This window comes from Delphinus delphis, chromosome 3, assembly GCF_949987515.2.
Source record: "Delphinus delphis chromosome 3, mDelDel1.2, whole genome shotgun sequence".
Classification (NCBI taxonomy): domain Eukaryota; kingdom Metazoa; phylum Chordata; class Mammalia; order Artiodactyla; family Delphinidae; genus Delphinus; species Delphinus delphis.
The window spans coordinates 100,470,497-100,496,396 of record NC_082685.1 but is presented as its reverse complement, the minus strand read 5'-3'; the positions used below and the strand labels follow the sequence as shown (position 1 = coordinate 100,496,396).

The window sequence follows — 25,900 nt, the reverse complement described above, 5'->3', positions numbered from 1 at the left end:
GTACCGGTCTCCCAACAGCAGTGCTAGGCTTGATTGTGAGCTTTATGGTTTTGACAGGTAAATGCAGTGTGTTAGGGTTGTCCAGAGAAATGGATCCAATAGGATGTAGGTAGGTAGGTAAGGAGGTAGATAGTTAGATAGATAGATAGATAGATAGATAGATAGACAGACACAAGTTTATTGTAAGGAGTTGGTTCATGAGATTACGGAGGCTAGCAATTACCAAAATCTGCAGGGAAAGTCAGCAAGTTGGAGACCTGCGAGAAACAATCGTGTAATTCCAGTCCAGAGGCTGGCAGGCTTGGGGCCTTAGAAGAGGCAATGTTTCAGTTGGAGTCTGAAGGCAGGAAAAAAGCCAATGTCCCAGTTCAAAGACCATGAAGTAGGAACAATTCCCATTAGGAAGAGCAATCTACTTTATTCAGTTTATCTACCAATTTAAATGTTAATCTCATCCAAAAACACCTTCACAAACACAGGCAGAATAATGTTTGACCAAATATCTGAGCATCCCATGGTCCAGTCAGGTTGACAAATAAAATTAACCATCACATGCAGTGATTTATTATTGTTTCTATTGCTATTTCTTTCATGAGACCAGGGAGTTTGAATACAATCATATATTTATTCGGCCATTTGTACTTCTCTTATAAATTGTTCATGTTGTTTTTCTATTTTTTTTTTTTATAGATTTGCGAGAGCTTTGTCCCTATTAAAGACATTATCCTTTGTAGTATTTGGTGAAATATTTGTCACAATTTGTGATCCACGTTTTTAAATTGTAGTAAAACCTATCTACCTTTTCCTGCATTGTTCTTGGCTTATTATTTGTATGCTTAGAAAAGTTTTGTGTTCTTTCAGCATGAAGATTTATTTCTTCCTTAATTTCAGAAAATTTTTCTTCAATTACACCTTTAATGCCTTTCTATTCCCTTCCATTTAGGGAGGTTCTTTATTTCCTGAATGCCAGTTAATTTATTGGATCTTTGTATCTCCCGTATCTGCATTATATTCTCCCTAATTTCTTTTCCCTTTGTGTTTTGTTTCTCTCAAACATTTTCTACTTTTTGCTAATTCAGTTGCATACTGTGTTTTTTATTTCTTACGCTCTTAAATAATTTATTATTTTTGCTGGATATTATTTTTCACATCAGAACTCAGGAAATAATATATTATTATTGTCTGGCATTTCGTGTTACAGAGATTAGCCTGATACTGTTTTTCCATTCAGGTTAATTTATTCTTTACCTTCTTGGATGCTTGTAGATCTTTAACATTTTATTTCTATAATGTAAAAATTGGGACTGAATGTATATAGTTATAGCTATTTTTTCCTTTAAATGTGTCTGGTACTTGGGCTCTTAACTCCACAGACATAGCGTGTTCTGCTTCATTGAGTTTTTCAATCATATACATTTTCTTTGCTATTTTCCCATTGTTCTAGAATCAGAGATAACAAAGTATTATGAGTACTTATCACTATACCTTGTCTTCTGTGATCATAATAATCACACTTAATCGTTTTCAGCTCTTTGACTTTTTCCCATGCATCCTGCCACAGCTTCTCAAGTTTGTCTGCTCTGTTAGTCAGCTGAGTTTCTGCATTGCTATTCTGCTTACCCCTGCTTCCAATGCAGATTTCAGTTGTTACACATTTTTTTCCCATTTCTTTTGCTTCTTTGACAGTTCCTTCGGACCACATTTGTCTGGGCCTTATTTTGCTGCTTTTCCTTAGGCTTTGCCTTCTTATATTCTATTTAAGTTCTAAGCAGTTAGAAAAAAATTTTTTCTGGCACCTTAATAATTTTCAAAATCAGTATCTTTTTACTATTTTATTTTGGGGGTTTCACTGTTTCTTCTCATGTATCCCATGTTGATTTTTCACAAATTATTTACTCATCCCAGAATGAGATTTCCATGGAGCCGTCTGTTGTCCAATACATGAAGCTGTGATGGTTAGCTCTGTTCGCTTTGTTCTTAGTTAGAATCTTCTTTTTAAATATCAAGGTTGATTTAACGTCTATGTACATAATAATAGCCCAATTAACAATAATGTATAGCATACCTCTGCTGCAGGTCTATAGGATAGAAGTGGCGTTTTCATCTGCCTGCATAGCCTAGTTGTCTGACACTTCAAACCGATAAAATACGTGAAAAATGTTAGACCCCAACAGACGTTGCTGCCAGGGTTTTTCCTGTCTCTGTACCTGTGAAATACATCTTTCCTAGGAACCATACCTCTCAGAGTACCATGCCCAACACAGTCCCCTTACTCCTACTGCTCCTATGGATTTGGTGAACTGCAGGCTTGGAAACAGTGGCTAAAGGTCATTAGTATCAATTGGATGAGTAGACTGCTGGCAGGAGGAAAAGAACTCTGGCTACCTCACAAGGAAATTTCTGTGAGCTGCCTAGCTTTCTAGTGATAGAGATCCTGGCTGTTATTAGCTAAATGAATGCCATGGGAATTTTTAGGTAACTTGTTTCTTCATGAGAAATTAAGGTGCAAAGAGGTGGAAAGTCAGAAAAATTATGGGTAGCACAGCCGGGATTAAACCCAGTGGGTTTGATTATCCATAGGTCCATAGCTGCTCTCTCACATGCACACTGGAAATCCTATTCTGCTTAAAACAGAGTAACTAATGATATTTTATTTGAATATCTGACAATTTCTCAGAAGGTAGAGGAAGCAGTGAGGCAAACTTGACATAATTCGTTCAATTCGAGAAATAGAAACAATAAGATCCAGCAGCTATCAACCTTTGCCAAATGGAGCCCTTGATAAACAGAGGGAAAGCTTGAACATAATTAGATATGTGTTCACACTAAAATTTAGGAAGTTCAATTTTAAAACACTCAGATAAAAATTAGACAATATTAATATTTCACGACCAGAGACTGTAAAAGGAAACAGTACTAGAGGAGAAAGTTTAAAAATTAAATTCAAATGAAATGGTTGAAATAATTTTAAAGACAAAAAAGGGAAAGATAGTCATAGAATCAATAGGGTATATGTATTCTTTCTGGTGGGCTCAAATGAAACAAGGACAGGCATAGTGAAAGAAAATAGGAATATATCATTAATAGAAAAAGAATGGCTAATATAAGAAAAAGGGAAGCTTAAACCTCAAGTGACGTGAGGCTTGCTAAAAAAAATGATAAAATGACAACTGAAGGGAAGGAGGGGCCATTTAAAGTTATTGTTCAGATTAAAGATACACTAAAGAGTGAGGAAAATGTCTACTATAGGAAGGCATTTAATATTAGAAAAAGAAAACATGATTAAGGTAGATTTTGCTTTACCTTTCTCTGTTAAGTAGAAAGAGTCTCTAGAGGGAAGGAAAAAGAAGGCTGCTGGTAAAAGACTTGAAATCTCAAAGAGGTGAACTGTTTATGAGAGCACCTAAGTGTTCTAAATAACTTCACATTTCTCTTCCTGCATTAATGATAATATTCAAATATGAGAGAATTTGCTGAACTGACACTGAGGAATGCAGGACAGTTAGGGAACAAATGGAGAATAAGCAAATATTGTCCCCAGTTTCATACATTGGATTCTCAATCTTCCTGGTCCTGAAAAAAGTTCCCAAAATATCTTCTTAAATTGATTCCTTAGGAGCACTTAGAAAAAAGAAAGTGGTGATAAACTAAAAGATAACATATACTCTTAGACCAATTTCCTTTATAAGGGGTATATCAGTATATCAAGAGAATCCTATAAATATTGTAATCTGTGACATATTTTCCTATGATATTTTTTTAAGGATAAGATGGTAAAATATGGATTGGATATGATAGAGTTGTCTTATGCTTGCTTAAATAAATGTATCTAACGGGTATTGATTTAATTACTTGTTTTGAATTCTGAAGGTAGAGAGACATGCAAAAAACAATAGGCTGTCAGGAGGAGAATGGCCATGATGGTTAGGAGGATGTCAAATGACATTATGTAGGGGTTTATGAATAGAAGCGGGGCCTTGTTATAAAGGAAAAGTCTTAGGGGACACAATACAGCTTTCTTTAAATGTGTGAAGGACTGACATAACAAAAAGGGAGACGGGGAGAGTCAAGCTTTGATTGAAAGCTAATTAAATGACCATTAAAGTTCTTCTACACGCAATGGTTTATAATTTGATTCTCTTTTATAAACCTGAAATGCTGATCTGTATTTTTTAATTGCTTTTAAACGTAACATACTACATTTAATCCTCCACTAAAAGAGCATACTGTGTATGCTTTTTCAGAATTTATTTTAAACTTTATAGCTTATCTGTTCTGGTTTTAGAGTAAATGCTCAATAAATACTCAATAAATATATTTGGTTAACTTGATTTGCTTTAAGATTCTATTTGTTGCTAAAATATCAACAAGGATATAACTGATAACCCCAAAATTGACTTCTCCAAAGGGGAGAAGACAGCCCAAGATAATCATAAAGGAGAAATTTGACAGTATTTTAACCAATCTATTTGAAAAGTGTACAAAACTTTTTAAGGCAACAATTCTAATTTGTTTGCCATTATTACGTATGTTGTGAAAATCTGCTTATGCTGCATTCTCCAACTTATTATCAGCCGTATTATTCCTCTAGGTACTCAAGCAAGAAAATTGAGTCATCTTTGGCAGCTTCCTCTCACCTACTTTCCACATCCTGTTAGTCACAGAGCTGTTGATCCTTTTGATAGCACTTGAAACCTGTTCCCTCCTGTCCTGTTCTCTTTCATAGGTCTAATTCGGGTCCTCATAGTCTTGAACAAAGTCTGTTGCAATAGCTTCAAAGTCAGTTATTTTATTATTTACTCCCCATTTTAATTCTTTCCTTGTACTATCACCAGAGTTATTCTAAAACAAGTTCTGCTTAAAACGCTTCGGCAACTCTCTGGAAAAAAAAATTCAAACTCCTATAAACAGCAAGCAGCACCATTAACGCCTATGCTTTTCTCAGCCGTTCATATCCACTTGTGTATGCTAAGCCCTGATTCTATACTTTTCAAACTAGAGTACTTGTAGAATGCCCCAGAGTCGTAGACAGAGCCTCAGAATAGACGTGGCTTACCTTCCTGAAGTTTCTAAATATCTAGGGTAAACATAAAATAGTTTAGTTGGTACATAAATTAAAATATTATTTTTATACTAGACATAATATTATGCTCTCTGACATTTGAGTGGGAATACAGGCACAGGGCCTTACAGGGGCTGATCCAGATTCCAGGCAAACTGTGGAGAGACTGAAAAGATCAGTGATTGCCAGGGGTTATTCTGTATTATATTATAATGATGGAAACATCATTATACATTTGTCCAAACCCATAGAATGTACAACACCAAGAGTGAGCTGTAATGTAAACTATCGACTTTGGGTGATTATGATGTGTCAGTGTAGGTTCATCAGTTATAACCCATGTACCACAACTATGGGGAATGGTGATAATGAAGCTATGAGTGTGTAAGGGTAGGAGATAAATGGGGACTCTTAGTACCTTCCCCTCAATTTTGCTGTGAACCTAAAACCGTTTTTAAAAAATCAAGTCTTAGTAAAAAAAAAAAAAAAAGTATATAGAGTATTTATCATTTTATTCATTAGATATATTCTGACAGAAGAGAAAAGGGGTCTAATCATAATTGGAGGCATTTTCTACAGGCCAACTTCTGAGTATATACATTCTAAACCTTGTTCCTCCACCATTCTCTTCTAAGGCTGCACTCATTTGCACATTTTCATATTTCTGTATAACCTCTGACCCTGCGTGTCCCCACCACTGATGCCCAGCGAAGTGGTACCATGGATGATGTCTAACAGTAACTTCATAAATGGAAGTGACTCTATGCCGCATGAATATATCCCACACATTCCAGCGAAATTTACTCCCATCTGAACTTCCCCTTAGCCACATCCCAAATTATCAATCATTCCAGTATCACCTAATGCAAGAGGTAATGTGACAGAAGGAGAGTTGGGATTGAAAAGACAGCAGGCTTAACTGACTGCAATTAAAATATCTTAGTTTCATAAATTTTACAAAAACTCATAACCAGGTGAACATACTGCTAGGGCCATTCCCAGGCCCTTGAAAAGGGTTTATGCAAGTGAGTAGTCCTAGAGTTTAAGCTTAAGCTTCGTTAGCTTCCTGGTACATCCAACGGTGGTTCGTTATAAGAAGGAAAGTCTGCTGATACCTGATCATATACATATTTGGAGTCTAGGGGACAGTTCGAAAACATATCTTTACAGTGTAGCTTTCAGTGCTTAGAATCATTCCAAGAAGCTTTCCCTCCTTGATCTCTCTACTTCCTTTTCTATCTCATTGGCCCTGCTCCATCTTGCTACTGCATCTTTGCCCATTTTTCTCTCCATCCTGGGAGATTATTAATGGGTGCTTACACCCTCAGAGCATAGCATATACAAGAAATACGAATATTTCCCTTCATAATATTGATTTTCCCTCATGCCTTTAAATACTTGATGTGTTGAAAGACCTTTTCCCTCCTAGTGGAGAGGTCAAGGTGGAAAAAAAGATGAAGAAGGCAAACCCTATCCCAAGTGTAAATATCAATACATAGGGATGATGGAAATTTTTGATGAATTTTAAAGGCAAAATAGATGAAATTAAAGAAATATCTCTTAGTAGTGAGCCTTTTCAAGCTGCAGTTTCAGATCACCCGAATAACCCATTCATTCTTTGCCATTAATGGCTCTGAGTGGGAAAGTCTCACTGCCCTCAACATATTCAATTATTAGCCCTTTCCAAAACATGCCAGGGCATTTCATCCTTTACCCTTTGTTCTTTTTTTGGAAGAGCATTTCCCTTCTTCTCTGCTAGTGAATTTTTACTCAATGTTTAAGGTGTAGTCAAAGGTTGTTTACTCTATGCGATCTTCTAAGAACACCTCAAGCAAAATTAATTACATCTCTTTCTTTTCCTGTAACACCTTTAACCCCTATTTTGTCACTTACAAGACAATCTTATAGTTAGATATTTACCTGTCTCCCAATTAGGTCATAATTTCTATGAAGGCAGGGTCTTATTCTTCTTTGTAATCCTGGAACCCACCCTGCCAGTATTGTGCTGGTAAATGTTTAACAAGTGGCTCATGGGAGCAGGGCACAACTGATTGTAGCATTAGTTAGCTTCCATGTTGTAAATGCTCCCACTATGGCTGGGTTCAAGCTATCAGTGTGCCATCCTTGAAAACAGAGGTGGAAAGGGATGCATAATAGCACACCATTATATGACATTTCCACCACATGAATATAATAGATGCATGGGTAATAATAAAATGAAGTAAAATAATTAGAAAATGGTGAGTTTTGAGTATTTATTACCTTTGCTTTAATATAATTAACTGTAAGTCTGTATAATTTCATTTTTAATAATGGGTCTGTTTAACAGCTGGTTCACAAAATTCTTGAAAATTTAGCAATCACTTCTCATGAGCTTGTACAAGCCAACCTTAGCACAACACTGTTTGTAGTTCCTTAGAAGCAAGTGTTGACAAATCATAACAGTCATTTTCAGGGGATTCTATTAAAAAATCATGTTGGTAGTGGAGTAGGGACGCTAATACCTCCCCCAAGTTGATAACTGATGTTAGCCTCATAATCTGTTGCATTTGTATGTGACTTGCTATCTCTTCAATTCATAAAAGTCTTCAAAATATGTAGTCCATAGCGGTGAATCACAGACTAAGGAAAAGACTATTGACTATTTCCTAAGGTTCCTCCAAGTGTGACTTTCCCCTTCATGTAGATATGAGGTGAAAGGAAGCAACTATGACCTTCTACTTTTAGGATCTCTGCAAAATGATCTTTCATCAAGGAAATGATGGAGAGAATAGATGTGGTATCCAGAGCTGTCAGTATTTCCTCTGATAAGGTTTTACTAGCCCAGCATCATAATCAGGCCACATGTCCTCAGATTGTACCTCCTGGTTCTGTTGGACAGAAGTGAAACAAGACGAGGAGAACCATACAGTCCTGGCAAGTCCCCAGAATGACTTACTGCTGATTTCCCTTGACATGAAATAATATACTCCTGGGAGATTTCAGAATGCTTTTTTTTATTCCAAGTGTTCATACCTGTGATGTTTGCTTTGTCATAAATGTCTGTCTGTGACAGATAATTAGAGCCAAATAATGAAAAATAATTACAAATTTTCTTTTGTTAAAGCTGTAACTTTTGAGTATGATTTTAATAAAAAGAATTCCATTTAAGTTTTTTTTTTTCCATTTTGTAATGGCAAAAGAGTGGCAAGTCAGTCATGTCATGAACTAAAGTTATATAATATGTGTTTATTAAGTTGTGGTATAATGCCTATGTCACTAAATTGGGTGGATTTGACAACACTCTATCATAGCCCTTCAGGTATTTGGAGTCAAGGAGGAAGAGAGACTAGAAGCATCAGAAAATTAAGGCCATATATTTAAATATGTATCAGTAATTTAAGGGTAGTTATGTGAATTATAATTATGCATTTCATGTGTCTCTAAAACACTGAAAGTTGCTTTTATTTCTGAGTTCCATTAAGGTGTTACAGAAACAAAGGGACACTGACTGGATCAGGGTCACCCTAAGTAATACTGCCATTGTCTTAGCATCTCATTCACAAAAATTTGTCTATGGTAGGTCACAAACAAAATAGTCTTTTAATGTGAGTTACTGAAAGCTGGATGGGGTAGGAAGTAGATGTTAGTAGGGGAACAAAATGAATGGGAATGTATAAAAGCTAAATGCAGCATGACACATGGGCTTTCTAAGTAATGAATAATGATCTCATTCAGAGTTTCCGAGAAGCGGTAGTTACATACGCAGTTCCTAGGGTGGATCAAAGAACCACCTAAATATGAGCATACATCTGTCCATCTTCTAAAAGAAGGGGCAATGCTTGACTGAACACAAAGCCTGAGTTAAAACACCAGTCTTGTTCTCAGAGATCAGATGATCTCTGAGGCACTTTTCATTGACTCTTGTTTGCCCTTGTACAGGCATAGTTATGAATAGTAAGTGAAGTTTTGTTTTCCTCCGAGCCCTAAAATATTTGGAAATAGAGAAATCAGTGTTCACAGTTGTTCAATGGATTTTTGATGGGGCAAAAGTAAAATGACAATTTTTAGGTCAAAGATGTTTTCAGTAATTAAAACCACTGGAGAATGAACACCTTAAGTGATAGTCACTCTGTAATATAAAGAAACTTTGCCTGACTTATCTGAAAATGCCTGGCTAACTCTTGTACTATTTGCATTAGAAACTTTCTGAAAATCTAGATTTGCATCCTAGAAATCACCTTTCACTCAAATATGTTAATTTTAATTTCTAAACATTTTCTGAAGTTTTTGAAATATTCAATATGCATTAGACAAAGTAATGATTCTCATACTACTAAGTTCTGTATTATAATAATTAACTTCTCTCTCTTTCCTGATAGTAAATTCCCTGAAAATAAAATCCAGACACTTTTTGACTTTAGATTCTCAGCATAGTGCAGAATTACTATTTGATAAATGAATGATTTCTTGGAAAGAGATAGCAACATATATTATTGAATTCAATTTATATTACAAATGTTAGTATGCATAGAACAAATCTGTAACAGTGTACAGGAAACCACTAACAGTTGTTTTCTCTAGGGAAGGAGATGGGGAAAGGGGTCAGGAGGCCTTTACTTTCTGCCTTGGAGTCTTCTGATTGTGTTTATCACAGACTTGCTGTATTACTTTCATAATAATAATGTTTAAGGCTAAAAACTTATGGCACCTTAAAGCTTCATAGAACGGAAAACTTGGCAACTAACTCTCTCTTACATTCATATTGGAGGCTTCACAAAGTTTTGTTACTATTTATTTTGTTTCCAGAGGAAGAAAATTTTAATTTGAACATTTTTATAATTATGAATGTGTCATTTCTAGTTCTTTTCTGATTTCTCAGATTCAGCTTCTTTACATAGTTCTGTATCCATTTCCCTTTCTTCCAGTTTCCTCATTTAGTCATATCGCCTTACTAAGTGGCAAAAAACACTGTATCCTAGAAGATTTCACTCCACATTTTTCCTCATTCATTTAGAACACTATTAACTTCAAAATATTTACTTTCATGGACCCTTTATATGTATTAGTATATTAGCATGTTGTGTACATATACAGCATTTCTCATCTATAAAACTAGAAAGTGACGAATTTTAAATTTCTGTATTCTTCCTCTTACTATCCCTGTATCATTGTCAATTTATCTGTTAATAATATGGTTTATGCTTTCCTTTCACAAAGGCTTTTACTGTGCAGATTTAGTAAGGTAAGAAAAAAAAGTGGTGCTAAGAAGACATGGTTTCCCATGTAATAGAGCTACTTTATTACCTTCAGACGGCATTCCTTTGAAAATAGTAGCAATTAGCTGATCTATCCATTTAAACTGAAACACTTTCCTGCCTGGGAAATGAGCCATGATCTCCTTCAATTCTGAGAATTCTCCCAGGTATCTGAACTTACCTTGACTCCATTCCCCTCCTCCATTCTTCACGTCAAATACAATCTCCCCTTCTTTTTGATCTTCCTTCGCAGCACATCTCACATTCGACCTTTCTTTCCATTCCCGCTACTACCACTTAAATCCATGACCTGAAATATTGAAATAAAATCAACCTCAATAGCTTGCTGGTCGCCTTCAGTCTCTCTTTCCACTGGGGCTGGGTTGGTCTGCCTTCTCCTGTTGCCATTCTTCTAGTGACTGGTTTCCTACTAAGGCCTAAATAAAATTTGATTTCCCTTTGCCTGACTTTCAGTATCCTTGGACACCTTTTCAGCTTGGTCTGTAACTGTTAGACATTCCATTTGTTCCAGTCTAGTTGGGATACTTTTTTATTCTCCTTCGAACAACTTACTCTTTCCTTTCTCCACCCATTTGCTTATACCATTTGTTTTAATAAATCTCCTTCAGTTTTCCTTTCCTACTTGTCTGTTAAAATCTTATATATACTTTGGGGTTAAATTCCATGACTTTCTAGAAGGCTTGCTTCATTTTCATTATAGGCAGTCTCTTCTGTGAATACCTTTCTATTTATTTAAACACTCTTATGGCACTTATCACATGTTTTCTTGTATAATTTATGTAGCTTTTTCTCTCCTTATTAACTTACTCATCTACTGTGTGTCAAGTAGTGTGCTGATGGGGATGTTTTCCACGGCAAACAAGAAATAATTTCTCCCTGTCTGACAAAGGATTAGTGATAAAGTATATTCGCAGATGATTAAAATATGCTTAAAATTGAGACGCTCAAATATACATGTTTGTAGTTTTTTTTTTTTTTTTTGCGGTACATGGGCCTCTCACTATTGTGGCCTCTCCCGTTGTGGAGCACAGGCTCCGGACACGCAGGCTCAGCGGCCATGGCTCAGGGGCCCAGGCGCTCCGCGGCATGTGGGATCCTCCCGGACCTGGGCATGAACCCACGTCCCCTGCATCGGCAGGCGGACTCTCAACCACTGCGCCACCAGGGAAGCCTTGTTTGTAATTTTTAATCAACCTTTAATTGACTGATTTGGGCCATACTTTGCCTTCTATTCATTCAGCAAAGATTTACGGATTATCTGTTTGGACCCAGGCACTGTGTGGTGGGGAGTTCTTCAGAAATTACCAGAATCTAGAGGGTTCTTTCTCTCATGGAGTCTAGTCACTGCCTCAGCTCCCAGCCCCTGCAAGTTTCACACACAAATGCAGAGACAAATTCCCACCTCCACGGATCCAGACTTAGGACCCTGGTCTCTTTCTTGGCCTCTTTTTCTATCTGAATTTCCTTAAGCTGACTCCTAATTAAAGAAAAGAAACCCTTGGGACTTTGGAGGGAGGGGAAATGCTGGCCGGTATTCCATAAAAACCTCTCTATCCTTCGGGATCATCCATTGAGAACGCAGACATCAATCCCATAAGCTTGCCAAGGGCAAGGTTGATGGATTTTAGGTGTCCTGTGGCAAATGGTAAGAATGAGAGATTACTCTCACCCACTCCACCTTGAGTACAGAGACTGAGTAAAGTTAAGATGGAATAAAAGATAATGTGACCAAAGGGGGAAAAAGCCATTTAATTCATTTATTCATTCACTTGTTCCTTCATTCAAGGAGTATTTATTAATCATTTTTATGTGCCATGCACTCTCATAGATATTGGAGGTATGGTATTGAAAGTAGTCTCTGACATTATTCCCAGTGATAGTAAAAAGAGAGAGAGGGTATGGGGATGAAAAGGGGAGGATAAAGAGAAAAGAGAGCAGAGAAGAAGACTCTGTTGTCACTCAAGACTGTCACATGATTGTAAAACCTAGAGATGTTTAGGCTATAATTTGAGGAGTTCCAATGGAAGAACCATTTATGAAACTATTGTCCCATTGCATTCAGTGGTACCTAACAGCCTATAAGAATTAATACGTATTTCAAACATGCCTTACTTTAGGTGTGGCTTTCAAAACGTATATATGTGGCTCATGAAGAGCCTTGTTCTATATGCTCTTGCTAAATTTTCAATTTTACATACATATTTTTCCTCATTAAGAGATGTTCTCTCTTGCAGTGGTGATTGATGAGCTACCAAACCATGTAAACTGCATTTAGACCACAACTGGCAGAACGTGTTCTAATGTAAAGTGTAAAACACCAGGCACTTTCCTATAATTCTGCGTTTAAAATGAGAGGAAAAAATAAGCGCCCCTCAAAATGTTAACTTTTCAAATTAAAATGTATCAGTGGATCCACGGGAGTCTATGAAATGTCTTGCTTTGTCACCTGAAGGAGAACTGAAGCTGTTTGTTTATATTGCGCTGCCACTTCAGCTGTGAGTCAGGAACACTTTATCCTCCCATGGCATGAATACTGGGGGTGATAGCAGACAAAATAAGTAGTCAGAGCAATATTCTACTCAAATTATTAACTCTGTAGCTCTTGATAAATAAGATTTTATGCTAAAAGCATCAAGTTGAAGATATGGCACCAGCGATGTAAATTGCTGTTGCATTTACAAAGTAGGAATGAATGCAAAGGACAAATGACTGTGTGCCCTTGGATGTGAATTTCCCCCCAGGATAATGTTTCTCAGTGTGTGGTTCTCAGGTGATTTGCATCACCTGAAAATTCAGATTTCTAGGCTCTGCCTACAGTGATTCAGATTCCACAGGTCTGGGATAGGCCCTGGGAGTCTGTACTTTGAACAAGTCCTTGAAGGATTCTAATGCAAATTGAAGTTTGAAAGCTAGGGACCTAGAAGCAAAAGAATCTTTTCCTGTCAGTCAATGTAACTAACTGGTTAATAGAAATAAAATTATAATAATTACATGTTCAAAAGTAGAGAATATATGTCATACACTGAAAGACAATGTAAAACAAATTTATCTTATTGAAACTGTTCATAATCAGCCCCACCCAGTTTTTGCCAAGTACATGCTGGGTTTCCCATATTTGTTTAGAGAAAGAAAGCAACCTCCAGAGACCCAATAAAGAATCTGGTCCCGAAAGGGAAAGGAAAACCTTTTCTGCAAGCCTCTGAGCCATCTCCTGCCCCTTCTGACCGTGTCTGTTTTAAGAGCTGGTGTCCTGCAGGAAGTCCCAGGTGGGCTTTCTGGAATGCAATTTCATACTCTGCCAGCTCTCCCTGCCCTTAACTACTTGGAGTTAATTGAAGCTCCAGGCAGCTCTGGCAGCCAGCTGCATTTCTCGAGCAGTTCCGTCTGCTGTCCCAGGACCTGGATGTAGATTCCATGAGAGATGCCGTAAGTAAACTTGATATGGGAGATTTACTAGCTTGTAGGACAGAGGTTTTGGCAGAGCCTCTTCAGAGAGGTGTTGATAGAAAAGTTGAGATTTATGTTACTCAACATCTTGACCTCAAACAGTGTTTGTTTTGGGTTCTTAGGTGTGAAAGGCAACTTTTGCCCTTCTAAAAAGTAACAGACACTGTAAGTCTTGCATCTTATGTTTGCTTTAAATCAGCTAATAGAAAAAATGTACTGTATATTCATGCAAATAAATTAAGAAGTGAGTCTGAAATCCTTTTTTGCAATAGTCCAATTGATACTCCTTTCAAAAGCAGTTTTCTAAAGTACATTGATGCCGATTCAATAAAAATCCCCACATTTTATGAAGCAAGATTATATTACTCAGAATTCATGCTAATACAAAAAAGTTTGCAGAAACCCAGTGCAAACTGGCAGGGCATAAGCCTTAAAGATTATGTATGTTAATTGATGTGCTGTGAATGAGTGGCTTCAGGCATTGCTGAATCCAGGGGTTCAAGATGTCATAGCACTGTGACTTTCACCATCCGGGGGTGGAGCTCATGTCATAGCGATCAGTCTTTCAGTCATTTATCACTGCGAGATGCTTCCCTTATGGTGGCAACATGATAGCTGGTGGCTTCAGACTCTCATCCTACCAATATAGATGAAAGAGATTTTTCTTTTCAAGAGTTCTAGGGCTTCCCTGGTGGCACAGTGGTTAAGAATCTGCCTGCCAATGCAGAGGACATGGGTTCAAGCCCTGGTCCGGGAAGATCTCACATGCTGCAGAGCAACTAAGCGCATGCACCACAGCTACTGAGCCGGTGCTCTAGAGCCCGTGAGCCACAACTACTGAGCCTGCATGCCACAACTAAGTGAAGCCCGCGTGCCTAGAGCCTGTGCTCCACAACAAGTAGAAGCCACAGCAATGAGAAGCCCACTCACCGCAGCAGAGTAGCCCCTGCTCGCCACAAGTAGAGAAAGCCCGTGCGCAGCAACGAAGACCCAACCCAGCCAAAAATAAGTAAATAAATTAATTTAAAAAATAAAAACAGTTCTAGCAGAAGTCCTAAATATGAGTCTCATTGGCTTCATAGAGTCAGTGTCCAGCTCTGAGCTTGTCCCCGTGGACAGGGGAGTAGGTGACATCAATTGGCCAGGTCATAGGTCCATTCTTAGAGCAAGGAAGAGTGAGGTAAGCCATGACCAAATCACACGGATTTCAAAGGAAATTCTGAAGTGCTATGACCAGAAGAAGGAGGAATAAATGCTGGGCAGGCAACTAGCAACTGTGTCTATTACATAGGTACATCATAAGTAATAATATGTAAAAATCTACAGGAAATTAATCCTAGGGTTAGGAAATATAAGGGAAATAGCAGTGGACTTTTTGATCCCCACTCTTCTATGAGATTGCGGTCTAATTTGATCTAGTATAGATGACCATTCTTAGATAGAATACTTTTAATAATCTCTTCTTCCCTTAAACTGTTGAATAAGCAAGCATGTTACAGTTTAGTGTAAAATGAAACCAATTTAAGATTGCCCTTTAGTACACTTGTCTAATGGTAATAGATGTGGTAGCTTGACCATTGCTGTGTCATTAATTCACTTAGTTTTTTTCTCATTCTCTGGGGAAAAATTCGAAATGATGGCATTAGATCTTCACTTTTTTCATAGGAGTCTAATGATTAGGAAACTGCTTTGTTATTTATTTTTAATTATAAAACACCCAGGATTCTTTGTGGTAGATGTCATCCAAATAAAATGGCTGTTGGTGAAAATACCATCATCCAAGCACATTTTTTTAATGAATATTTTTAGTTCTTCACATATTAACTCTTTAGATTTGCATAACTATTTAAATATGTATGGAGAGAGGTCCAGTTCTTCTTTCTCAGAGAATTTCCTTATTCATTTGTCTAACTATTTCCTACTCTCTGCATCTCTCCCACTCCCAGGTCTCCAATACTTCCTCGTTGTATAATTATCATTTGAGCAGCTGGAACTTTAAAATTCTCATCAAATAAGTTGGGCTTAGCTAGGCCTTGGTGATCAAAAACGGTCATGTTTAAGAAAAATTTAAAGAAAATACGATGATGTTTTTAAATGTAATTTCTTCGTGGCTTATAGTTATGGCACAATGACTGTGGTTTCTTCCCCATAGATTGCATATGATGCTACATCTGTGTAATATTTGCTGGTTTATATTATTTCTGGGCAGGTCCCAGTAGTCATTCTTATCGGGCTGCCATGGGTATATGCTTTTGGAAGCTGGCCTTGATCCTAAGGAGTGAGACTAGGAATCCAACATGTGTCCAGTTCCATTCTCAGCCCTCTAAACTATGTGACTTTCTTAGTGCTGACATAGGCACTGGCCTGCATTACCTAATCAGTGGATCACAGAAAAAAGAACTTTCCAGACAGCTTCCATTTGTATGTGACTTTCCGTTTTAGAAACTATTTTCATGTACATTATCCCACTTGAGTCTCATAATAGATGAGGTATCGTTTTCCTAAATTTTCGGGTAGACTGGAGCTTGAGGACCTTTCGTAAATTGTGCCAAGTTATGTAAGTAGGAAATGACAGTGTCAGGACTTTGACTCTGGACTGAGTGTGTATTCTTTCCATCATGCTGTTGCCTGAAATCCATTCTGGCATTGTAGACTGTGAGACAAAGCAAAGCATGTGTGGAAGACCCTCTGCCATTGTTCATGTGGAAGGCTGCAAGGCTGAGGAATTTCAGTTGGCAAGCATAAGGGCTTGAGAGAAATTGAGACACTGGGAAGAGAATGAACCAGTAGGAGACATCTTAAAGGACATTAAACCTACTGAATGCCATTGCCTTGCCATCTAAATTTCTGAAATATTATTTAAAAGGTACTGACTGCGTATAAGTTCTTGCGCTGCTTGTATCACAATTCAAATAAAATATTTTCATTGAATGTCATGTATTTTGAAATATGTAATGTTTAACTTTGAATTCTTTCAAACTTATCCCGTTTACTAGTATGCAAAAAGAAAAAGCATGCTTTTTCTCTTTTAAGTCCTTTTTATATTTTTTCAAATTTTAATGTAAATTTAGAGCATATATTTCCATATCAGAAAGAGACACAAATCAATGATTTGGATCCCTAAGGGCAATTATTTTCTGTCAGTTACTTTATTGTTGGGACTTAGAATTGCAAGAAGAAAATATTTTATTTTATCTAACCTGATTTTTATCTTGTTTTAAGAATGTCAATTACCACTGTCACAACTGATTTTGGGGGGCTATAATGCAGAATGGCATAAGTTTGTCAGTTTCATTCATCAGTAAGTAAGATATGACTTGATTTCTAACCAAGGGCTACTGTCTTTCCCTTGGTGGTATTATTTTTCTCTCGATTTCCTCACAACGTTGTAATTACGCAGTTAAGCACATAAAATCCAATTTGAGTGGCTGGAAGTAGATCAAATGGTTTAATAAACTCAACTTTATTTATATTAGGTGAGGAAATCAAAGCTGAGACTGATAATTTCTGTGCCCATGAAAGAATCAGAGACCTAATTAAGCCCACACAGAGAACCAGGTTAGAGACTGCTTATCTTCCACATTTCCTGTATGAAATAATCCTGTGCCATCTCATCAGCTTTTATGTGAATCTCTACCAAGGAAGTGCTAAACCAAGGTAAGTGTAAATCACACTGGCTCTTGACAAAGGCTGGCAGCAGGTAGATATAGTGTGGTTCTACCACCAAATCATTACATCTGTGTGGCACAGGCCCATGGTGACCCTTGCCCTGGTTTTTCAGAAAATCCTGCAGCAGTTCTGAATTTTATTTTAAAAGAAGGGTAGTGTCTAGGTAGAGAGCATAATAGTATCTGCACCTGGAGCAACTGCAACACTCGGAATTCAGATTTAGGTGCTTCATATGAGCCAGGGTATCGTACATCCAGGGAGGGAGCCAGTGAGGATCATTTTTTTAATGATTGCCTACCCGTGAGAATAGGGCAGCATGATTATTAGTGTCCTCTTCAGTTAGCACGATGGCAACTGAGGATGGGAATACAGTGACAGATTGTAAAGTTGTGCAAGCAGTTGTATAGCACGCAATGCAAAACACTTTGAAATTAAAAAAAAAAAATGGTGGAATGGTTCATAAGGTAATCACCACCTTCAAAACAATTCCATTTTGAACTAGTTAAAATAGCATAATCATTGTCTGTCTTGTAGCCTTATGTGTCCAATTCAACAATCCACTGTGTGTATCAATGCAGTCTCAGTTCTGTGATAACAGATCTTTATGAGTAGAATTTATAACCAAGTAAACATTTCTGCTAAAGCTAGACTTAAGCTTAGTTACATCCAACTGCTTATAGAATGTCCATGGAGCTCAGGCGTGAAGAACCACTAAGATTACCATCAGAGAGAGTTGAATAGTTGAGCTATAAAAATTTTCTATGACTTCTAAGAATTTCTTTTTTTTTCCTGCCATGAAAATAGGCAGCAGGAAAAAGAAATCTGACTGAAAGATTTGATTCAGATGCTCAACATAGAGTACCCCCTGTGCTTTAAGATTTATGGAAAGGAAAGCCTCTAAGCAATTTTCTAAGTCCTGAATACATTTGGGTTCTTATTTGTGTAATGCCTGTAATCGAGGCTAAATAAAGACAGCTAAGAGTTTAGCTTGGCCTCTGTTTTCTTGAAATGGCTAACATCCATTTATAGGCTCATAAATCCTTCAAGTGTCTCCAACTGCGGGGTTTGCGGAACCCCACCCCCATTTATGAGCAGCTAGAATTGGGTCACAGATAAGCTTGATTACTGGTAGAGATACAATTTTGGGGAGATGAATACAGCAAGTTAGTTTCCCTTAATGTGAGGACTAAATTTGTTCCAGTAGGTTTACAAGTTACACTTTTAGCCTACAGCTTTCTGTATTGCTGTTTTAAGATGTTACATTTAAAGAAGACAAAAGAGCTAACAATTCCTAAATTTAGGTGTGAAATCCTGGGACCTTTGAAAGGAAATTTGAGATCCTATGATTATTTCTGTCATTTTTAAGCTCCCTGTTGTCTCAGGTCTTACTTCCTTTCTGTGCAGTTAAATTAGAAGTGATTTCTTTTTCCCTATTGAAGATCCTGCAGGTGAATTTAAGATCTCATAATTTTAAAAGGGGATCGATGCTTAAACAGAAACGCTTACTTATAAGCAAACTTACATATTACAGTTTTACAGTTAATAAGGCCAGTGTTTAAATGTTAAAAACAGTCTTATGACTAAAACACTGTAACATGTAGTTAAACTATGACTTTAATACAAGCACTACATACTCAGAGCATTAAGATTAATCTGCAGATGTTCACAGGCTGAATTAAGGGTGGGATATCAGAGCCCAGGGGAAAAGTGTGATAGTCTAAAGAAGTGGTAAAGGTGAGATGATAAAGACCTTACTTAGAGATGCAGTGGGAATGGAATGGAAAACAAGGACCTGACACCAGAAATAACAATTGTTGCTATATTTTCAAATTAAAAGGTGTATGTTTCCTCTCCCTTTCTTTTGTTTGGTTTTTGAGTTAGAGAATTGTTAATTTTCCTGAACTGTTGCAGGTTTAGTTGCCCAAGAATAGTGGGTGAAAGATATTTGGAAATGCTTTCTGGTATCAGGTTCAAAAATAAATCATATCCACACCTATGTTTTCTATCATAATCTCAAAAGGATCCTAGGCCACCCCCAAGATGCAGGGGTAGCTTAGGGGACAGGGAACCCAGAGTCCTAGCAAAGCTTCCCCCTGGAGCCCTGAGCAAGGCTGTTAGAGCTACATTTCCTTTTTTGAAAATGCAAGTGTTTATACTGACAGAGATGGGATGAAAAACACAGAGTGTTACTTAAATGCTTTTAAAATATTATTTTTGTTTATTTTTAGAAAGTAAATGTAATAATTAATATATAGCAACTAGTAACTACCCATACTAGAACTTCACACATTAAAGTTTATCCCTTCATGGTTTTCATACTATAGACCAGTGGTTTTCAACCTTGACTATACATTAGAATCACTTTTTGAAACTAGTACTAAACCAGTTTCTGCACCTAAGGCCTAGGGCCCAGATGTGAGTAGGTTCTAAAAACTCCCCTGCTGATTTAAATATGCAGCCAGAGTTGAATTCCTCATCTCTGGATGCCCAACCACGTAGCATTGCTTTGTCTCAGCTGTTTGTTCTCTTGGTGATCTTAGCCATTTCCTCCATGGTATTCCTAGCCTTATTTACTGTGTGATGATTTTGAGACAGAAGAATGGCAATGAAATTGAAGGTTTGAGCATTTTCACTCAAGATGAAGAAAGGAAATTCATGTTCGTAATATCCTGTTTTAGAAAGGGAAGCAATCTCTCTATTGCCTGAATTATTTTTGTAGATTAATAAACCCGAAGGTAATGCTCTATGAAGTGCTCTTTTTACTCTGCCAACATTTAGGGTTTGAAAACATTAAACCTTTGTTTGCATCCTCTATAAATCAGCAGCGATTTGTTTCTCTCCTGGGATTTAACTAAGAGCAGTGCTCAGTTACACACACATATTAACAGACTGAACAACTATACAAAATGATTAAAAGATGTAAAATTAAATTCCTAATCCCTAGAATATGCCTCTGAATATGTGCATATTTCATAATGAGGGCAACTAGTTTCCACTAAAACTTTTACTTTTTGGTTAAAAAAAAAATCAGTTTGTTCTCATAGACACAAACTAAAGCATGAGCATTCCTGTAGGGTTTAGAATGCTGCTTATTGCATAACGGGCTAAAGAGGTGAAATCTTTCATTTAAGGAGAAAGCATGCCCTTTAAATTCCACGCCAGGCTAAGTGACAGAGACAGTTTGCATCCACTGAGATTTCAGTAACTTGATGCAATAGCCTTGGCAACAAAATTCTACCAAATGAAAAGCGTCAAATTGCACAGAATGGTGTTGGTAGCCAGTGGGTCTCCACATCGACTTCCCTGGGAATTGTGCCAAGATAAAAGGCTTTAAAGTTTCCATTGCTACTTCTGAGTTATAAACTGCAGCTTTTTGAGCTCTCATTAGACTAGGAAAGTTGAATGCCTATAACAACGTTCTCTGACCAACCCCAGTGACCTCGAGAACATTCCCAATCCATGCAAGTAGGAGACCTACTACACACTGAGTAACATATCGCTATTCTGCATAATTCTCCCTCCCTTCTCTCTAGCATCCCCTTGGTTCTCTGTTCTGTTTTTCCATTTACTCTTTCTCCCATTCACAGTCCCCCACCTCCTCCCCCATGCAGAACTTAGCTAACTTACATAAAAATCCCACAATTCGTCAGGGACAAAATCAGGAGCTAGCGTTATTGTAAAACAATAAAGTTGCCCAAGGGCAGAAGGAAGATTTTGAGGCGTGTCTTACCTAAGCCTGACGATTAAGCATTTTAATACCAATTATCTAAATGGATGCACAAATACCTTTAAGAGAACTTGGGATTAATTTAGGATAAAATGATTGACCTTTGTGGACAGAGTTGGAACAATGGATATAATTACTTTTGAAAATGTAGGATCTTTTCGGTTGTGAGAGACCTTGAGGAAAGGCAAGCTCTGAGATAAATAAGGTTTATTTCTGCTGATCTCTCAATGGACTGCCACAGGCAAAAGACAGAGCCAGTGGTGTACTCTTCCCCTCCCTTCTGCCACAACATTCAGCCTGTAAACCACAGCCATCACCAGTCAGAAGCAGTGAAAAGACACCACACAAACTCTTAATTTTTGTTTCCATGAACGGCCACTGCATTTATGCCGGTACCTCCACTGATAGCCCAAACAGGGAATGGAAAGAACACTGTTTTAGTGCTCTTATCCCACTGTGGTTGGCCCAGGAACTCTGGATATACTGGTAAAAAATAAGGCATAGTACGTAGAAAAGCTCAGCAGTTGAGCTTCAACACATGAAAGCACCTCAATTCTCAATAAGGCAGAGATGACAAATTTGAAGAATCAGGTACATTATATTGATGAGATGATAACCCAAAAAATGCCATCTAACAATAATAATAAATACCGATTGAATGCTTACTACAAAGTGCTGCTATGAAGTACATACTATTATTATCATGTCCATTTTAGAAATGAGAATACTGAGGCACAAAGTAATGACGTAAAACTTGTACAAGTCACTCAGCTAACAAGTAGCTTAGCTGGGATGTGAACCTGCTCCCAGGTCAGTGCTTTAAACCCCTAGCCTACCATTCTGCTAACTTTTAGGAAACTTCTGTGACTTACAGACAAGATTAAATATTTGCAAATGCTTTAAAGCAGAATCAGTATGATGCCAACAAATGAAATGTAAAGTATTTCATTGGAGCAGGGCATACAACAATGCCTTTTACTTTCTTTTATTGGAGTATAATTGCTTTATAATGTTGTGTTAGTTTCTGAAGTACAATGAAGTGAAACAGCTATATGTATACCTGTATCCCCTCCCTCTTGGACCTCCCTCCCACCCCACCCCTCATCCCACCCATCTAGGTCATCACAGAGCACCTAGCTGAGCTTCTGTGCTTTATAGCATGTTCCCACTAGCTATCTGTTTTACACATGGTAGTGTATGTATGTCGATCCTGATCTACCAATTCATCCCACCCTCCCCTTCCCCCTCTGTGTCCACATGTCCCCGTCTGTATTCCTGCCCTGCAAATAGGTTCATCTGTACCATTTTTCTAGATTCCACATATATGTGTTAATATACAACATTTGTTTTTCTCTTTCTGGCTTACTTCACTCTGTATGACAGACTCTAGGTCCATCCACATCTCTACAAATGACCCAGTTTTGTTCCTTTCTATGGCTGAGTAATATTCCATCGTATATATGTACCACATCTTCTTTATCCATTTAAATGTCCAAATGTCGTTGGACATTTAGGTTGTTTCCATGTCCTGGCTATTGTAAATAGTGCTGCAGTAAACATTGGGGTACATGTGTCCTTTTGAATTATGGTTTTCTCAGGGTATATGCCCATTAGTGGGATTGCTGGGTCATATGGTAGTTCTGTATTTAGTTTTCTAAGGAACCTTCATATTGTTCTCCACAGTGGCTGTATCAATTTACATTCCCACCAACAGTGCAAGAGGGTTCCCTTTTCTCCACACCCTCTCCAGCATTTATTGTTAGTAGATTTTTTGATGATTGCCATTCTGACCAGTGTGAGGTCATACCTCATTGTAATTTTGATTTGCATTTCTCTAATAATTAGTGATGTTGAGCATCTTTTCATGTGCCTCTTGGCCATCTGTATGTCTTCTTTGGTGAAATGTCTATTTAGTTCTTCCACCTATTTTTTTAATTGGACTCTTTGGTTTTTTTTTGATATTGAGTTCCATGAGCTGTTTGTATATTTTGGAGATTAATCCTTTGTCTGTTGCTTAGTTTGCAAATATTTTCTCCCATTCTGAGGGTTGTCTTTTCGTCTTGTTTATGGTTTCCTTTGCTTAAAAGCAAAAGCTTTTAAGTTTAACTAGGTCCCATTTGTTTATTCTTGTTTTTATTTTCATTACTCTAGGAGGGGGGTCAAAAAAGATCTTGCTGTGGTTTATGTCAAAGAGTGTCTTTCCTTTGTTTTCCTCTGAGAGTTTTATAGTGTCCGGTCTTACATTTAGGTCTTGAATCCATTTTGAGTTTATTTTTGTGTGTGGTGTTAGAGAGTATTCTAATTTCATTCTTTTACATGTAGCTAGCTGTCCAGTTTCCCCACCACCATTTATTGAAGAGGCTGTCTTTTCTCCATTTTATGTTCTTGCCTTCTTTGTCATAAATTAGGTGACCATATGTGTGTGGGTTTATCTCTGGGCTTTCCATCCTGTACCATTGATCTATATTTCTGTTTTTGTGCCAGTACCATACTGTCTTGATTACTGTAGCTTTGTAATATAGTTTGAAGTCAGAGAGCCTGATTCCTCCAGCTCCATTTTTCTTTCTCAAGACTGCTTTGGCTATTCAGGGTCTTTTGTGTTTCCATACGAATTGTAAACTTTTTTGTTCTAATTCTGTGAAGAAAGCCGTTGGTAATTTGATAGGGACTGCATTGAATCTGTAGATTGCTTTGGGTAGTATAGTCATTTTCACAATATTGATTCTTCCAATCCAAGAACATGGTAATTTCTCCACCTATTTATGTCATCTTTGATTTCTTTCATCAGTGTTTTATAGTTTTCTGAGTACAGGTCTTTTGTCTCCTTAGGTAGGTTTATTCCTAGATATTTTATTCTTTTTGTTGCAGTGGTAAATGGGATTGTTTCCTTAATTTCTCTTTCTGATCTTTTGTTGTTAGTGTATAGGAATGCAAGAGATTTCTGTGCATTAATTTAAGCTTAATTAAAATAATTAAAAATAAAGCAGTCAAAGAGTATTTGACCACTGTGTTGCTTTGGAAACATTAACCAAACTACTATTTTAAAAGCCTGCAATTTAATTATTACATTATATATATTTTTCTATCTTGGTGCGATTCCCTTTCCCTATGTTGGAACACAAGTCTTGAAAAATGGAAAATGTCAAGATTAAATCTCTGAGCTCGATACTGAGAAGTAGTAGGAAAATAAGTATATGCTATTAACTAGGGATGACTTTGGATTGGTGCCTCCTTGGATTTCAGTTAATAGAAGGAATGTGTTCAATGTTGAAGCTCTTAGGGAGGTTTAATAGCACTTTGAACATGAACATTCCTGAACTCATAGGTGACACAGCCATCTGTGCTGCGACTGGATTTTAGAGGCATGCCAAAGAGACCTGGCAGGTGGGAGATGGGAACACAGAAAGCCTTAGTCAAATACCTCGTCTATCAGTAAGAATGAATGTTTTCATGAAGACAAGTTAACCTCAGCTCTTATAGTGTGATGAGGATAGGACCAAAAGTCCACGGGACTAGAAATCAGTCCTCCCTGCCATTAACGAGCTGCCTGACTGGAGGAAAGGAACAATCTCTCAGTTATTCATTTTCCAATCCATAAAATAATTAATGGACTAAGTAATGGTTGCTAACCTCTTTGATAATCTAATGAAAGCTCAGAACTCTCTCTTTTGAGAAACGTGCAGGCATAAATTCAGTGGTGTTCTTGGCTCCTAAACCTCATCATAGAACCTAGGTTAAAAACATATAGGTTAAATCTCTCACGTTCTTTACAGTGCCTACTTTGATGTAATGCTGAGAAGTTGAGATACAGTGTGTGTGTTTCCTTGTTTGGGATCAAGGCAAGGCCACCCCAGAATATGGAAAGATATAGGAACGGCATGAGAAAGGGCATCAGAAGGTTATTGGGTTAATTGGGACAGGCAGTCAGTGACAAGAGGGAGGTCATTGAAATGAGAAGGCTCAGCTCTTGGCCGAGGATAAACTGGAGTGACTTGACAGTTGTGCTTGCAGGGGAGGGGGTGACAAAGATTTTAATTTTGCTCTACTGCTTTGGTGTACTGTGCTTTATACCTTCGTCCAGACTGTCTAATCGGGATCTCATTAAGGAAAAGCTTAGCATTGTTTGAGTTCTCTTTCCCACAGCAGAGCGAAAAGTAAACAGCAGCCAAAGATAAACAAGGAACATTGCTCTTTTCCTGCGTTGTACAATAGTAAGTCTAACTTATTGACACTATTGTTGGTGGTGTAAATACTGAATCTTACAATGAACTTTTTTTAAGAGCCTGCTGGTTTCTACGCTTTACCAGGCCAGTAGACTTTCTTTTGTTGTTAATGGTATTTGTTTTCTAAATCGGGATTTCTTAAATAACGGGCTTTGTGTACTAGAAGACACTAGAGACCATTTGCTATTCAGGTCCAGTGGTTTGTTTTGTTTTGAATTCTTTAAACCAATGAATGGCTGAATTTCAGCTTTTCTGTTTTTGTTTCTTGTAAAAAGAGTAGAAAGACAGATTTATGAGTAAAGAAGAGTTATACATCCCTGCTCTTGAATCTGTTCTGAGGCTGTCTGGATCATGGTGTAGGGAAGGATTCCTACCAAAATCCATTCCTACCAAAATTCCTCTTCACCCTCGTACCCAGTTATCTACATAAACCTAGATAGAGGGCCTGACCCCATAGAACCTAGAGTTTCAAACAGAGCCACGGCTGGCCTGGGTTACAGGCCGGGTTTGTGCC

The 25,900-nt window shown here is 37.5% G+C and overlaps 1 protein-coding gene and 1 long non-coding RNA gene across 2 annotated transcripts in view; one reads left to right on the top strand and one right to left on the bottom strand.

Moving 5' to 3' along the window:
* Window positions 1–25,900, top strand: part of ADGRV1 (adhesion G protein-coupled receptor V1) — a 565,763-nt gene that overhangs the window by 418,069 nt on the left and 121,794 nt on the right. The gene's annotated exons all lie outside the window — the stretch shown is intronic.
* LOC132423430 (uncharacterized) overlaps window positions 1–25,900 on the bottom strand; it is a 101,124-nt gene that overhangs the window by 48,822 nt on the left and 26,402 nt on the right. The window contains exon 2 of the long non-coding RNA XR_009518991.1: window positions 10,481–10,609. This is a non-coding gene — a long non-coding RNA (uncharacterized lncRNA). The remainder of the gene's footprint in view (window positions 1–10,480; window positions 10,610–25,900) is intronic.